This window comes from Eurosta solidaginis, chromosome X (assembly GCF_040869045.1).
Source record: "Eurosta solidaginis isolate ZX-2024a chromosome X, ASM4086904v1, whole genome shotgun sequence".
In the NCBI taxonomy this organism is placed as follows: Eukaryota; Metazoa; Arthropoda; class Insecta; order Diptera; family Tephritidae; genus Eurosta; species Eurosta solidaginis.
The window spans coordinates 139,670,542-139,687,475 of NC_090324.1; the positions used below are offsets into that span (position 1 = coordinate 139,670,542).

At 37.4% G+C, this 16,934-nt stretch overlaps 1 protein-coding gene and 1 pseudogene across 10 annotated transcripts in view; one reads left to right on the forward strand and one right to left on the reverse strand.

Moving 5' to 3' along the window:
* Positions 1-16,934, reverse strand: part of LOC137235484 (calcium-dependent secretion activator-like) — a 2,443,847-nt gene that overhangs the window by 850,114 nt on the left and 1,576,799 nt on the right. The gene's annotated exons all lie outside the window — the stretch shown is intronic.
* LOC137234690 (uncharacterized) lies at positions 9,665-10,805 on the forward strand (annotated as a pseudogene).

Consider the following 16,934-nt stretch of genomic DNA (forward strand, 5'->3'; position numbering starts at 1 on the left):
CGGCTGCCAAAATAACAAAATTCACCAGGCGAGGTTGACAATTGGGTTGGAGAAGCTATAAATTGCGCTGGCAACCCCTTGAAAGGGTTACGCTACACCACCCCTTGAATCAATTTGGTGTTTTAGTCGCCTCTTACGATAGGCATACCTGCCGCGGGTATTTTCTAAGCCCCCTAATCCGATGGTACAGTCCCAAATTTTGGTCAACATCTCGAAAACGAGGGCTAACATAGAAAAATTATTATTACCACTGAATTTAGCGGACTTGAAGTATTTGTAGCAGCTCCGTTTCCCTCATGATTATTGCTTAGAAACTTACGTGAGCGATACGAAAATAAACGTATCTTAGATAACTCACAACTACAAATCCCATTTAATTTAAAGAAGGTAGAGAATGAGCGTGGTAGCTCTATTAAAAAATTACAGCGGAAAATCAACAATTGCCGTTCTGCTCTCAAGACTCATAAAAATGACATGTGCTCGACAAAATTTCCGGATTGGATGTATGGAAACAAAGCATAGACCACAAAATGGACATATCTAAGTTGGAAGATATGGAGAAGTTCTTATCAAATCGATTTCACACACTTTAAGCCGTGTCAGGCTTCACTGGCAACAACGTCAAAAAGGGACAAAAGCCACCGATTACTCGGCTCAAAAAGACTTGGTGCCTTCCAAACGAAGGTATCATTACCAGCTTAAAAGGCCTTTTGTAAAATGTGCAGAGCGTCGGAGCACAGACTACGGAATTGTACGCGATTCTGTAATTTGACCCCAGGGGAGACAATCAACTACATCAAATCCACTGGGGGATGGCTGAACTGTTTATCCCCAGGACACACAGTGAGGAGATGCAACAGTTCCTACAACTGTGTCAAAGCCACTCTCGTCACCACACGCTACTGCATGCGGATACATTTCAGCAACGCGGAATTCATTTATATATTCAGATAATATCCCAACAACTTTGGCAAAGGCAACAAAAAGACAGGTATCGAGGCAACCAAATTCTCCACCGAACCAAACATTTAAATCCAGCCATGCCAACTCCAGCACGGGCATTCACATTCACCATAATGGCACCGACTTCTCCCTGCGGGCATTAATTATTTCAGGGTCTGAATGTTTACTCATGACAGAAAGACTGGTGCGCAAAATCTGTTTGCCGGCGAGGAAAATGCATGCCAAAGTTTTAGGCATAACCAATGCAGTATCTTCTCAAGTTAAAGAAGCATCCAACATTGAACTAAGTTCGCTAGTGGATCCATACTTAACTCCTGTTTTTATTTTAGCCAAACTTACTGGGTATCCGCCATATCAACTCCATGACTATGCAGGAGTTCACAGACTTGGTTTTGGCAGACAGAAGGTTCAACGCCAAGGCAGTTGTAGACCTCATACTTGGTGGAGATATATATCCAAATCACACTAAATGACTTGACAAAATGTACTTAATACATTTCTGGACCAAGAAACAGTGTTCGGTTGGATACAAATACTAATAATTTTTTAATAATGAGAGAAACGGAGCTACCACAAATACCTCAAGTCCGCTAAATTCAGTAGTACTAATAATTTTTCTATGTTAGCCCTCGTTTTCGGGATGTTGACCAAAGTTTGGGACGTACCATCGGGCTAGGGGCTTAGAATATACATGCGGCAGGTATGCCTGTCGTAAGAGGCGACCAAAACACCAAATTGATTCAAGGAGTTGTGTAGCGTTACCCTTTCAAGGGGTTGCCAGCACATCTTCTCCAATCCAATATTCAACCTCGCCTGGTGAATCTTGTTATTTTAGCAGCCGAGGCCCTGACGACCCCAAGTACGGAAATGAGTTTCCCACATTTAAATGTATCTACATATAATATAATAGTGTTTTCGCAGATTATTTTTAAATATCTTTTAAAATTTGTATTGAAACTCTGTAACAGAGAACGGATAAATTCGAACACAACATAGTTCGCTCTCATTCTGCAGCATGATCAAGTTCAACGATATAACTTGTTCAAATGAACGTACTCGCCATTGATTTGAAATCAACCAAATCACTTACAGCTTCATGCATGTGCGAATTTATTAATTTTTCCCCGAATTTAATCAATTCAGGCGTTTGTTCGTTTGATTCAACAACGATTATATTGATCAGAAGGAAAAGGCAAAATGAAAGACTCAATGTGCATGAATATGTGCAACAGTGACTGGACAATGCTAGAAAGGTATAGTAACAAGCGAAATTAACGTAAAAAAATAATATTTATTTTCATATTTCAGTATTATGAATATATACATACATATCAACTATGTAAACATAAATTTCTTTTCACATAATTTTTTATAAAAGAAAATAAAATGTTTGTATCGTTTAAAGGTTGATTGCTAAACCTGTAAGCTATCAAAGACAAAGCTGAATTAAACCATAATCATAGTTGGGCACAATGCATTACATTTAAATTTCCACTACCACTAAATTTTCTATTTTACCATAAACCATAACAACGAAAGAATATTTGTTTAAATTATTACATACATAAATGCGGTCTTGTTATGAATATTGGTAGAGAAAAAGAAAATTTCTGTTTATAAATAATACAGTAAAACACTAAAAAAATACTTCATCCATTTGATGATATATTTTTAAGGGCTTGGTCGAGTATAACAAGTTTTAAATAAGACATATTTTGTAGCGCTGTGTAGTTCTTTATATAAAATACCTATGATTAAAACATGTTTTTAGCGACCTTTTTACTTTGATTTTATCAAACTGTCATTTTTGCCGGCTCAAAGTCCAATGTAATAAGACACTTTTTTAAATATTTCCCAATATATTTCAATCTCCTTCGGAGATCGTCTTCAGGGGCTATAACAGTAACAAACAAATATTCACATATAAAACTGAATACAATTGGGATAAAATTTTTCATACATGCATACATTAATTATCTTGTCCGATACACTACACTTGTTACTTTACACTTGTTTCTTTATTGCTAGTTACATCCCACCAAATAACAATTATGGAATGTACAAGTCACATATTGATAATATCAGCTTTATTATTGATTCTCTATTACCTCACCAAACGCCCTGTATTTTGGGTGACTTTAATCTGGGTTCTATTCAATGGGTGAGAGATCCTGATGACGGCTTTTTAACCCCCTTTACATCTAAAAAGGATGTCGAGGACTTACTTTGTGATACATTGTACTCCTTTAACCTATCTCAAATTAACGACATTGGAAATGATTTAAACAGAGTGTTAGATCTAATTTTTATAAACAATGATATATCCTGTGATATTTATAAGTGTGATATGCCACTCACCTGTGAATCGGTTCATCACAAAGCAATCTCTATCCAGTTCTCATTCTATAAATACGATAATAACTCCATTGAACCAGAGTACTACTTCAATTTTTATAAGGCGAATTTTACGGCTCTGAATGCGTTTTTCGGCTCCATTGATTGGAATTAAATCTTTGAGCAATTAGACTTATCAAATATGTATATGAAGTTCAAGAGCGTAGTAGAAGAAAGCCTTAACTTATACGTCCAGCCCACAGAAAAAAGAGATCTTTCAATCTCCCATGGTACAAAAAAGAACTTTTGAGGTTAAAAAACCAACGAAACAAAGCGCATAAAAAAATTAAGAAAACTGGCTCTGCTGACGACGAAGCAAAATTTGCTGAGTGCAGGAAGAAATTTGAATGCCTATCCAAGTTCCTTCATGATAAATATATTAATTCGCTTGAGACTAACATAAAAGCCAACCCGAAGTCTTTTTGGGTTTTTGTTAACTCAAAACGAAAATATAACGGTATGCCGAAATCAATGGAGTTTGGAGGGGAGGCAAAGTTGCTTCCTCAACTCAGGAAGCATGTGAGCTCTTTGCCGACTTCTTCGGGTCGGAATTTAACAGGTTCCGGACAGTTAGTACGTCATGTGATACATCTGCCATAGTGGAGTCTGTAAATATTGGTCAGTTCACGGTTACAGAGGAAGAAGTCCTGGAGTCCCTTATGAACCTTGATGTATCTAAGGGGGCTGGATACGATCTTCTGCCACCCTTGTTCTTAAAGAATTGTGCGGTTTCACTCTATCCGCCTCTTACTAAAATCTTTAACAAGTCCCTTGAATGTGGTAATTTCCTTGACGAATGGAAAGTGGCATTCTTATCGCCAATTTATAAGTCTGGCCCTCGAAACAAGGTAGACAATTATCGACCCATTGCCAAGCTATCCATCATCCCAAAGCTGCTGGACAAAATTGTAAATGACCAGCTATTTGCAGTTTTTAAAAACTATATTGTCCCTCAACAGCATGGTTTTTATCCAGGGAGATCCATCAGCACAAATCTTACAATATTTGTTAATTTTGTGGTTAATGCGATTGAGGACGGCGAACAAGTGGACACTCTGTACACTGATTTCGTAAAATCTTTCGACAGTCTCAATCATAATCTTTTACTTAATAAACTCGAGATATTCGGAATCCACTCCAACGCTCTAAGTTGGCTTGAGTCGTATCTCCAAAACAGGAAATTAATAGTAAAGATCGGCAGCAATCTCTCCAAGCCTATAATCGTTACATCAGGAGTACCACAAGGTAGTCATCTGGGCCCTTTACTTTTTTCTTTATTTATAAATGATATCTGCCAATGTTTTAAATTTTGTAGTTGCTTGATGTACGCTGATGATCTAAAACTTTATTACAGAGTTAAACACATTAGCGACTGCATAGAGCTACAGCAAGACATCTTGGAATTGATAAAATGGTGTAATAGTAACGGTCTTTTCTTGAACTTCTCCAAGTGTAACATTATCAAATTCACTCTGAGAAACGCATGCATAATGAACAGCTATTACTTTAACGATAGCGACTCATTCAATCGTACAACTACTGTTAAGGATTTAGGAGTATACTTAGACTCGAAGCTTAGATTCGACTTTCATAGGAAGTACATAATCAGTGCTGCCAATTCAAAACTCGGCTTTCTGAAACGTAATTCCAAAGACTTTTTTGATCCGCTAACGCTGAAAAGTCTTTACATTAGCCTTGTAAGATCCACTTTGGAATATGCCTGCATCATTTGGGACTCAGACTTTGTAACACATTCCAGCCGGTTAGAAAGAGTTCAAAGGAGATTCACTAAATTCGCCCTTCGACGAATGGTCACTTTTGAATCGATGCCATCTTATGCACTAAGATGTAGAATTTTAAATATTCAGTGCCTTAATATTCGAAGGAAAATTTGTGGTATTTTCTTTATCAAAGACATTTACGACAACAAAATCGATTCTCCGGAACTACTTTTTCTTCTCCCCTTCTATGCACCTGAAAGGTGTCTAAGGGACAAATACATTTTCTACGTTCAAACGCGTAGAACGAATTTTGGAAATAATGAACCTATTCACAGAATGATCTCCTTATGTAACTCTGTTTGCAATCATGCCGATTTTAACTCATGTAAAGAACATTTTAAAGCTGATGTTATTGATTACTTTCTTTTCAATTAATATGTTTCAGTATTCCTATTACATGTAGTTTTATTTAAGACGTAGCGAATTTTTTACAAACATTTTTGTTATAATGTCGTTGTATTTATAAATTGTTACCATATATTTTTCTATCTCGATAATTTTTGTTTAAGTTGTTACATATCTGTGAGGACTATGTCCGGTAGATAATAAATAAATAAATAAATAATTTGTCTCCTGCTCTAGTATGCTCACCGCTTTAAAATCTGGTTGGTTTCCGTTCTCTGTACAGTGGGCCGCAAGTTGCCGGATGATCTACATTTAATATCAGATCTGTGTTTCTATCGGAACCCGCCTATGGAAGCAGAGGTAGAGGGCGGCCCCACTCCGTTGGAAGGACCAGGTGGAAAACGATTTAAACTCCCTTGGCGCCGGTTGGCGGAGCGAAGGAGCCACTGGCGCGCCTTGTTGGACGGCCGTAACCGTTTAGACGGTTAAGCGCTAATTAAGTAAGTAAGTAAGTGTCTTAGTTGTACCCACATATTCTTTTCCACATGAAAATAATCTCCCGCACATGTAATCTATATATTAAATTATGTTTTTTTGTTATTTTGCTTTTTATGTTATTAAAAAATATGTTTGTTGTGTACGATGGTTTGTGTGCAATTCTCATATTCTTATATATTCTTATATTCTCCTTGGCTCAGACATCTACGACAAGGAGAATACACTATTTTATGCCATAAATTGATATGTGTAAGCCAAGTGTTGTCAACGTTCTTAATTATGTTATCTCTCAGTGATAATATAGCTGTAACATCAGTATCTTTAGGCTCGTAGAGATTCCTAATTTTTTGAATTGACGGTATAACGAAACATAATGAAGGAGGGCTGCAAACTGGCAGCATTTTGAATATAATTTCGAAATCACTACATAAGACAACTAACTCCTTAAGCGTTGAGATACTTATTAGCAGCATTCGTTGGGTTTCTTCTTTTTCTTGAAGTATTTTATTAATTTGGAACCAATTGTCTACAATAGATTTAAACATATTAAAATTTGAGTTCCAGCGGGTAGGACATTCACTTTTCAAAGAGGTTTTCAGCTGATGTTGTAAACTTGCTTTTTTAAAATATTTAAAAATTATTTGCAAGATTGTACAAGCCCGGGCCGCTCTTCGGTTTCCTTAAGAGAGCGTTCCAAATTATTTGCAAGCAAATTACTGCTACATTTGAAACGAGTATTTTCTTCCAAAGGTTTGACTATGTTTGAACCTTTGTCCGTTACGAATTTAACCTCATTTATATTGTCTATTCCGAACTCAACAAACAAAGTAGTCAACTTGTTCAAAATATTAACACCGGTGGAACGTTCGAAGTCCATTGACTTCATACCCAAGACGACGTCATATAATTTTAAATTTCTTTGGTAGTCCATGGTAACTCCCAAAAAATTCCTTTGCACATAATTATCCGTCCATAAGTCGATTTTGGCAGATGCACCACCGCTTTGAACCATTTCGGATATTTCACCACTGATTTCTTTCTTTTTTCATTTGCTAGCTTCTGTGCCTTCCGCGAAAGAGTTTTGGGATCTGGAAGTAAGTCTTCAACATCGACACCTTCTCCATATTTTGCTCCGATTTTAATAAGCCATTTTGAAAACTTTTTAAATCCGGAACCGCTAACAGCCAAAAATGGTTGCATGTCTTTACTTGTCCATTCTATACACGTAAAAATGGTTGTATTTTTATTCTCTGTAGAAACTGTTTTTAAGCATTTAGTTTCTTTCAGTAACTGGCAGCATTTATGACGGTTCAAATTTGACGATTGCTTTGGTGAATATTTAATTAGTTTTGAGCACTTTCGGCAGTATACATAACCCTCCAAAATAGTTCCGTCGTCTTTAATAATTTCAGATAATATATTCCATATTATACTTCTGCCCTTGCGTCGCGGCGACAAGGTGTAAATACTTTTATTAATTTGTTCTAACACAAACGCTTGGTCGTCTGACATTTCTCAAAGTATTTTTTGCATGCCGAACTAATCGTTACTGATTGTCGTGATTTGAATTTATTCTACACCATCCTTCGTTTGATCATACATGCTTATGTATAACATGTTCGATCATTGTTCCGCAATCATACCAGTGGTGTCAAGCAAGCAGAGATGCTGAGTTTAATCATTTCTGAGTATATTCGCATGATTAAATGTGAATAGAAATTTTTTTGTATGATGAAATCAAGCAATCTGTGATTTTGTCGGTTCTCTGCTCTGTAATAGGTAGCTTCGGTTGGTGAGGACCACCAATATTACGTGCAATGGCGGTTCTTGGTTGCACTTAGTGACATATCTATTTCGGTACAAGATTTTATGATTTCAGCAAAAGCGCGCAAATCACTGCGTAAATAACGATGATTGAACAAACGTTACCTTCACTTTTCTGTGCTGAAATTTCGCCAACAATGGTACGAAATAAACTACTTGCTATACGTCGACCCTCACCGCACAATCACCATATCCTCTATGTAGGGCCATCAATGCTAAGTCTGCACTACCATTGCGCCAGAGTAACATTGCTTGGAAGGGTGCAAAGTTAGCATAGACTTTTAACATGGGATCTGCATGCATTTTACAGTCGCCAATGATTCAATTTGTTGCAAACAACACAATTGTATGAGGTATTTAAGACAGGCCAATAGCACATCACTTGATGGGAATTGTTGATGTCTCACACACTGCCTAATTAAATATAAAAATTGGGGTTTATTTTTTATTTGCACGGTGAGTTCAAGCAAAAACTGTATTTTCAGCGGATATTTTAGCGACAGTAGGCTAAAATCTGGAATTTATTGAAATTTATTCAGATTTGTACAACATGTAAAATTTAGGCTATCTTTCACATGTGTTTTTATCTACAAACGATATACTTGCTCAGAAAGACTTAATTGCTGTATTTATCAACGTGCAGTTAAATTATTAAATATATAAACTTCATTTATACAAATTGCAAGCTGCCGGCCGATAATCGGTTGCAATTTCAACACCAGCCCGGCTGCAATTTTTCGGTTTATTGGTAGCTTTAACAATTGCTACAGTATCATGATTATTCATAAGTTAAATTATACAAATATATAATCGCAGAATATCCTCAAGAATTTCACATAAATATTCCTTCAAGCTGTATTTCAATACAAATAAGTTTGCAAGTTATAAAGACATGATACTACGTCTCTTTATATACTTATGTCTGTTTACAAAGAAGCAGAAATTCGAAACGTTTGGAAACACCAACAGTGACCTTGGTGGCATTGTGAATGATAACTGTAGTGAATCTATTGGCTAAACGTCAAATATGTTTAATCTTGAGTTTTTAATAAATTTTAAATAATTTCACATATTTGTTATTACATTATTATAATTATTCGGCGATGTTCTTTCAAAATAAGTGTTCCGAAATTTTCGCTTTTCCGTTGCTATTTAACCAAGATTCATTTTGTTACCATTGCCACTTCCACCGCAACTTACCCCACCGCTTCGTCCCGCACCAGTGCGATTGTCAAGCAACTCTGCAGCTGATGTTCCACTAACAGAAGAAATAGTAGCACCGGTTGCACTACCACTACCAGCACTACCACTGTTGCTCTTTGTGTCTGAATTTGACCTTGAAGATTTCTTTGCAGATGTCGTTGAGCTATGCGTCTTTTCATGGGGACGCTTTTTCGCTGATATACGACCTTCTTGTTGAGTTTTTAAAAAACGGCCCATGTAAACGAATTAGTACACAACCAACAGAGTAGCTTTCCATCCCATTGATCTTTTTATTTTCATCCGGCTTTTCGAAAGCAAATCGCTGCTTACATTCATCACATTGTATCGGTGGGCGTTGCACATCTTATGCAATTGGTGTTTCCCAAGGCTGCTACTATTTTGCAACATTCATCACATTGTATCGGTAGGCCACACGTTGCACATCTTATGCATTTGGGGTTTCCCAAGGCTGCTACTATTTTGCAACATTCACATGCATTTGATTTGCCATACTTGCCAGGTTGATACTCGCAATTTTTTTTTCTTATATTAATACTTCTGCTGCTGCTGTGTGTAGCAATTTTTCTGCAAGTGCTTTGCGACTTTCCTTTTAGTTGGAACTCAAAAAATTATCAGAGCCGCTTGTATGATGATCCCTCGAAATCGAAAAATGTATCGATTGTTTCACCAATGTATTAGTTAATCGCACTAAAAAGAAGTGGGATGAGCTAAGAGATTCGCTGCTTAAGAATACCAAAAATAAAAGCGAATCAGATGCGAATTATAACGAACAGAATGATATTGTATCAACCAGTTTTTTACAAGATGTAAAGATTTTAAGCAAAGGCATTGTTAATGATATGCAAGCAATACGTTCACCTCAATTTGGACTAGACATCCGTTTCTTGTCTAAGGCACAACTGGGCAATGTTTTGTTATCAACTGTGCTTTTACGCCGCTGCGCAAAGTGAAATGTAGCGTCGTCGCTTATCTTCACCAAAGGGTTTCATTCTCCTCTTTGTGCTACCTTTCGCTGTTATCGTTGTTTTTTCACTATTGCTAAAGTCTACTAAATTTCTTTCTTTTATTCATTTTCCCTCGAAACGTGGATACTTAAGAGTTGCAGGTTAAATTATTTGCTAAATTATATTAAATTTGTATAAATGAAGTTTATATATTTAATAATTTAACTGCACGTTGATAAATACAGCAATTAAGTCTTTCTGAGCAAGTATATCGTTTTTAGATAAAAACGCATGTGTAAGATAGCCTAAATTTTACATGTTGTACAAATCTGAATAAATTTCAATAAATTCCAGATTTTAGCCTACTGTCGCTAAAATATCCGCTGAAAATACAGTTTTTGCTTGAACTCACCGTGCAAATAAAAAATAAACCCCAATTTTTATATTTAATTAGGCAGTGTGTGAGACATCAACAATTCCCATCAAGTGATGTGCTATTGGCCTGTCTTAAATACCTCATACAATTGTGTTTTTTGCAACAAATTGAATCATTGGCGACTGTAAAATGCATGCAGATCCCATGTCAAAAATCTATGCTAACTTTGCACCCTTCCAAGCAATGATACTCTGGCGCAATGGTAGTGCAGACTTAGCATTGATGACCCTACATAGAGGATATGGTGATTGTGCGGAATTGGATGAGGGTCGACGTATGGCACGTAATTTATTTCGTACCATTGTTGGCGAAACTTCAGCACAGAAAAGTGAAGGTCACGTTTGTTCAATCATCGATATTTACGCAGTGATTTGCACGCTTTTGCTGAAATCATAAAATCTTGTAGCGAAATATGTAGATATGTCGTTAAGTGCAACCAAGAACCGCCATTGCACGTAATATTGGTGGTCCTCACCAACCGAAGCTACCTATTACAGAGCAGAGAACGGACAAAATCACAGATTGCTTGATTTCATCATACACCAAAATTTCTATTCACATTTAATCATGCGAATATATTCAGAAATAATTAAACTCAGCATCTCTGCTTGCTTGACTCCACTGGTATGACTGCGCACCAATGATCGAACATGTTATACAAAGGCATGTATGATCAAATGAAGGATGGTGTAGAATAAATTCAAGTCACGACAATCAGTAACTATTAGTTCGACATGTAAACAATACTTTGAGAAATGTCAGACGACCAAGCGTTTGTGTTACAACAAATTAATAAAAGTATTTACACCTTGTCGCCGCGACGCAAGGGCAGAAGTGTAATATGGAATATATTATCTGAAATTATTAAAGACGACGGAACTATTTTGGAGGGTTATGTATACTGCCGAAAGTGCTCAAAACTAATTAAATATTCACCAAAGCAATCGTCAAATTTGAACCGTCATAAATGCTTCCAGTTACTGAAAGAAACTAAATGCTTAAAAACAGTTTCCACAGAGAATAAAAAACAACCATTTTTACGTGTATAGAATGGACAAGTGAAGCCATGCAACCATTTTTGGCTGTTAGCGGTTCCAGATTTAAAAAGTTAACAAAATGGTTTATTAAACTCGGAGCAAAATATGGAGAAGTTGTCGATGTTGAAGACTTACTTCCAGATCCCACAACTCTTTCGCGGAAGGTACAGAAGCTAGCAGACGAAAAAAGAAAGAAATCAGTGTTGAAATATCCAAAATTGTTCAAAGCGGTGGTGCATCTGCCAAAATCGCCTTATGGACGGATAATTATGTGCAAAGGAATTTTTTGGGAGTTACAATGGACTACCAAAGAAATTTAAAATTATATGACGTCGTCTTGGGTATGAAGTCTATGGACTTCGAACGTTCCACCGGTGTTAACATTATGAGCAAGTTGACTACTTTGTTTGGTGAGTTCGGAATAGACAATATAAATGAGGTTAAATTCGTAACGGACAAAGGTTCAAACATAGTCAAACCTTTGGAAGAAAATACTCGTTTAAAATGTAGCAGCCATTTGCTTGCAAATAATTTGGAACGCTCTTTTAAGGAAACCTAAGAGCTGCCCGGGCTTGTACAATCTTGCAAAAAAATTTTAAATATTTTAAAAAAGCAAGTTTACAACATCAGCTGAAAACCTCTTTGAAGAGTGAATGTCCTACCCGCTGGAACTCAAATTTTAATATGTTTAAATCTATTGTAGACAATTGGCACCAAATTAATGAAATACTTCAAGAAAAAGAAGAAACCCAACGAATGCTGCTAATAAGTATCTCAACGCTTAAGAAGTTAGTTGTCTTATGTAGTGATTTCGAAGTTATATTCAAAATGCTGCCAGTTTGCAGCTCTCTTTCATTATGTTTCGTTATACCGTCAATTCAAAAAATTAAGAATCTCTACGAGCCTAAAGATACTGATGTTACAGCTGTATTATCTCTGAGAGATAACATAATTAAAAACGTTGACAACACATGGCTTACACATATCAATTTATGGCATAAAATAGTGTATTCTCCTTGTCGTAGATATCTGAGCCAAGGAGAATATAAGAATATATAAGAATATGAGAATTGCACACAAACCATCGTACACAACAAACATATTTTTTAATAACATAAAAAGCAAAACAACAAAAAAACATAATTTAATATATAAGATTACATGTGCGGGAGATTATTTTCATTTGGAAAAGAATATGTGGGTACAACTAAGAACAAATTAAAAACAAGAATAGCAGGACACTTACTTACTTACTTAATTGGCGCTTAACCGTCTAAACGGTTATGGCCGTCCAACAAGGCGCGCCAGTCGCTCCTTCGCTCCGCCAACCGGCGCCAAGGGAGTTTAAATCGTTTTCCACCTGGTCCTTCCAACGGAGTGGGGCCGCCCTCTACCTCTGCTTCCATAGGCGGATTCCGATAGAGACACAGATCTGATATTAAATGTAGATCATCCGGCAACTTGCGGCCCACTGTACAGAGAACGGACACCAACCAGATTTTAAAGCGGTGAGCATACTAAAGCAGGAGAAAAATTATAGCAAAAGGTTTCCGTTAGAAATGCTACACATAGCAAATACACCACCAAGCAAGAGACTCAACTACAAAACGGACACAGAAAATTGCTCACATATTTATAGACACTACTTGACTCACGAAAAAAAAATTAGTTCTGAACTGCATGGCGAACTAACAAGTGTAGTGTATCGGACAAGATAATTAATGTATGTATGTATGAAAAATTTTATTCCAATTGTATTCAGTTTTATATGTGAATATTTGTTTGTTACTGTTATAGCCCCTGAAGACGATCTCCGAAGGAGATTGAAATATATTGGGAAATATTTAAAAAAGTGTTTTATTACATTGGACCTTGAGCCGGCAAAAATCACAGTTTGATAAAATCAAAGTAAAAAGGTCGCTAAAAACATATTTTAGTCATAGGTATTTTATATAAAGAACTACACAGCGCTACAAAATATGTCTTATTTAAAACTTGTTATACTCGACCAAGCCCTCAAAAATATATCATCAAATGGATGAAGTGTTTTTTTAGTGTTTTACTGTTTTATTTATAAACAGAAATTTTCTTTTTCTTTGCCAATGTTCATAACAAGACCGCATTTCTTTATGTAATAATTTAAACAAATATTCTTTCGTTGTTATGGTTTATGGTAAAATAGAAAATTTAGTGGTAGTGGAAATTTAAATGTAATGCATTGTGCCCAACTATGATTATGGTTTAATTCAGCTTTGTCTTTGATAGCTTACAGGTTTAGCAATCATCCTTTAAAAGATACAAACATTTTATTTTCTTTTATAAAAAATTATGTGAAAAGAAATTTATGTTTGCATAGTTGATATGTATGTATATATTCATAATACGGAAATATGAAAATAAATATTATTTTGTTACGTTAATTTCGCTTGTTACTATACCTTTCTCGCATTGTCCAGTCACGGTTGCACATATTCATGCACATTGAGTCTTTCATTTTGCCTTTTCCTTCTGATCAATATAATCGTTGTTGAATCAAACGAACAAATGCCTGAATTGATTAAATTCGGGGGGAAATTAATAAATTCGCACAAGCATGAAGCTGCAAGTGATTTGGTTGATTTCAAAGCAATGGTGAGTATGTTTATTTGAACAAGTTATATCGTTGAACTTGATCATGCTGCAGAATGAGAGCGAACTATGTTGTGTTCGAATTTATCCGTTCTATGTTACAGAGTTTCAATACAAATTTTAAAAGATATATAAAAATAATCTGCGAAAACACTATTATATTATCTGTAGATACATTTAAATGTGGGGAACTCATTTCCAGACTTGGGGTCGTCAGGGCCTCGGCTGCTAAAATAACAAGATTCACCAGGCGAGGTTGAAAATTGGGTTGGAGAAGATGCGCTGGCAACCCCTTGAAAGGGTAACGCTACACAACCCCTTGAATCAATTTGGTGTTTTGGTCGCCTCTTGCGACAGGCATACCTGCCGCATTTATATTCTAAGCCCCCTAGCCCGATGCTACAGTCCCAAACTTTTCAGCGTTTTGACAGGGTGTTCAATATGGCGATCCAACCACTTTGGAATTTTGACGTCTATGCAGAAGATATCACACTTAGTTATCATTCACAATGCTTGGTGGAGCAGATTGTGTATGCGGGTTACGATGTACATCGTGTTCTGACGATACGCTTGTTCCAGTTAATTAAAATAATCGACCGAACAATATTTATATTATTCACTTAACTTTATTTAATATAATTTAAAGCAGTAGAACAATTGATATTTTTCGCGGTATGGTGGACTGGATGAATGCGAATGACAAAGCGGAATGCATGATTATAGTGAACGTCGAATAGCAACTAGTGTTAACATCTAGTTCTGCTCGTAAGCATTAACCCTTTGTTGCGTTCGCACATAAATACTTAAGTATGAATAGACAAAATATGAAATATGGAATTAGAAATGAAATATATATGCTGTGCAGATTAGGCATGACTAGTGATAGAACGAGACGAGTACTGAGTGAGTAGTATCGATACTTTTTCAAAAAAAAATACTCGAGTATTTTATACTCGATGGTTTTTACTGAGTACTGAGTAAATATTCGATACTGTATACAACTTTTTCACTAATACAGCACTATATGTGTTTATAAAAAGGAGAGGGACGACTTGTTATTTATTTTTGAATTACTATTTTTATTTAAATAATTTAAATTCACTACATATGTATATATAAATTTAGAAATTTCGCGATGGCGGGCGGGCGAAAATACTCCGATTTGCGGGAACGATGATGGTAGTATACGTGCGTATATGCGGGTAGTTTGATGACAACTAAACAATTGAGAGTGAGCGCGGTGGTGGTTGGCAAGCCACAGCTGAGCTGCACTGCCTGCGCTTGGCCGCACTGGCCGGGTGTTGCCAGACGGAGGGGGCGGACTTAGTCCGAAAACTCGATCATGTCTTCAACATGCCACCCCCCCCCCCCCCCCCCGCCAGACGCGTTGATGGGTTAAGGGCGGCATCAACCCTGTCCAAGGCCGCCCGTGCCTCGGCTACTAATTGTCGTATGTGACGAGCCGATCGGCTTTGTACCGCGCTCTGGCGGTTTTCCGTGCGGGCTCGTGGGGTTGCCCTGTCTCTTCGTCGGGTGTTGTTTACGTGTCGTCCCGCGTTTTTGCTTTGTGGTCGAGCTCGGTGTAAGAGTGTGTTGTGGCCGAGTGAACACTTTCGGCAGCTGGAGGCGAGTCACATGCCCGGGTGCTGTGCAACACTGCCAGGCAGTTGATGCAGTACCGGTGGTTCCTCGCGCACTCGTAGCGCTCCTCAGGCTTCATCGCGAGGAACGCCCTGCACTTCCTTAGCACGTGTCGCTGCCCACATAGACGGCATTTATGCATCTCCGCAGATCTGCGGGTCCTGTAAAGACAAGAAAGAAAAATACGTATTTTTCAAAAAAATGGGTTAGAAAAATACGTTGGTGAGGGTAGCTTATATATCTTTTTCAGATTGCTAGGGGCATGAAAACAGCGGGTACCAGAGGTAGGGTTGGCATTACTAGGCAGTTGGTAGCACGCACAGTTTGGCAATATTTCGGGTTATTAGTCCGTTTTGGGTTTTGAGTTCCACAACTCGAACATGGTTATCCGATCCAGGGTGTAAAGTGATTACCCGTTCCAAACGCCATTCGTTCGGGGGTAGTAAATCATCCTTTACCACGACTAAATCTCTAACTTGAATATTGCGTTGAGGGCATTTCCATTTGTACCGCTTATGCAGCTCCTTGAGATACTCGCTCTTCCATCGTGTGCTGAATTGGTGGTGAAGCACTTTCAGTTTCTGCCATTTGTTGACCAAGGTGAGATGCTCTGCAGTTGGCTCCGGTAACGACAAGAGCGGCGCGCCACGTAGGAAATGCCCTGGGGTTAGGACTAGGGGATCCATTGGATCTTCGGATATAGGGGAGAGCGGTCGGGAGTTGAGGACCGCCTCTATGCGTACTAAGAGGGTAGTAAGCTCTTCGAAGGAGAACTTCTGGTTTCCTGCTACTTTCGTAAAGTGTATCTTGAAGCTTTTCACGGCCGCTTCCCATAGACCACCCATGTGGGGAGCGTATGGCGGAATGAATTTCCATGAGAATCCGTGAGTTGCATACCTCGATACTTTCCCAAATACCAATGGTCCAACAAAGTGCAACACTGGATATATATTTTTTCTCGTTTTAAATTGCGTCATTTCTAATTTAAACCAAAGACGCTCGGCAGAAAAGTGGGCATTTCCTTGCTCCGTTAGCTTAAACATAACTGCACTCAAGCATACATATATTCGTGCATGCATGGCGGAACCATACAAGGGGCAGCATGGTGACATACCTACAAACATAAATAAAAGTTCCATGTACTTTGTTTTGTAAATCGATGGACTAATGTCGAAATCGTACTGCGCCGGAAGTTGATGTATCAAATCAAATAAAAAAA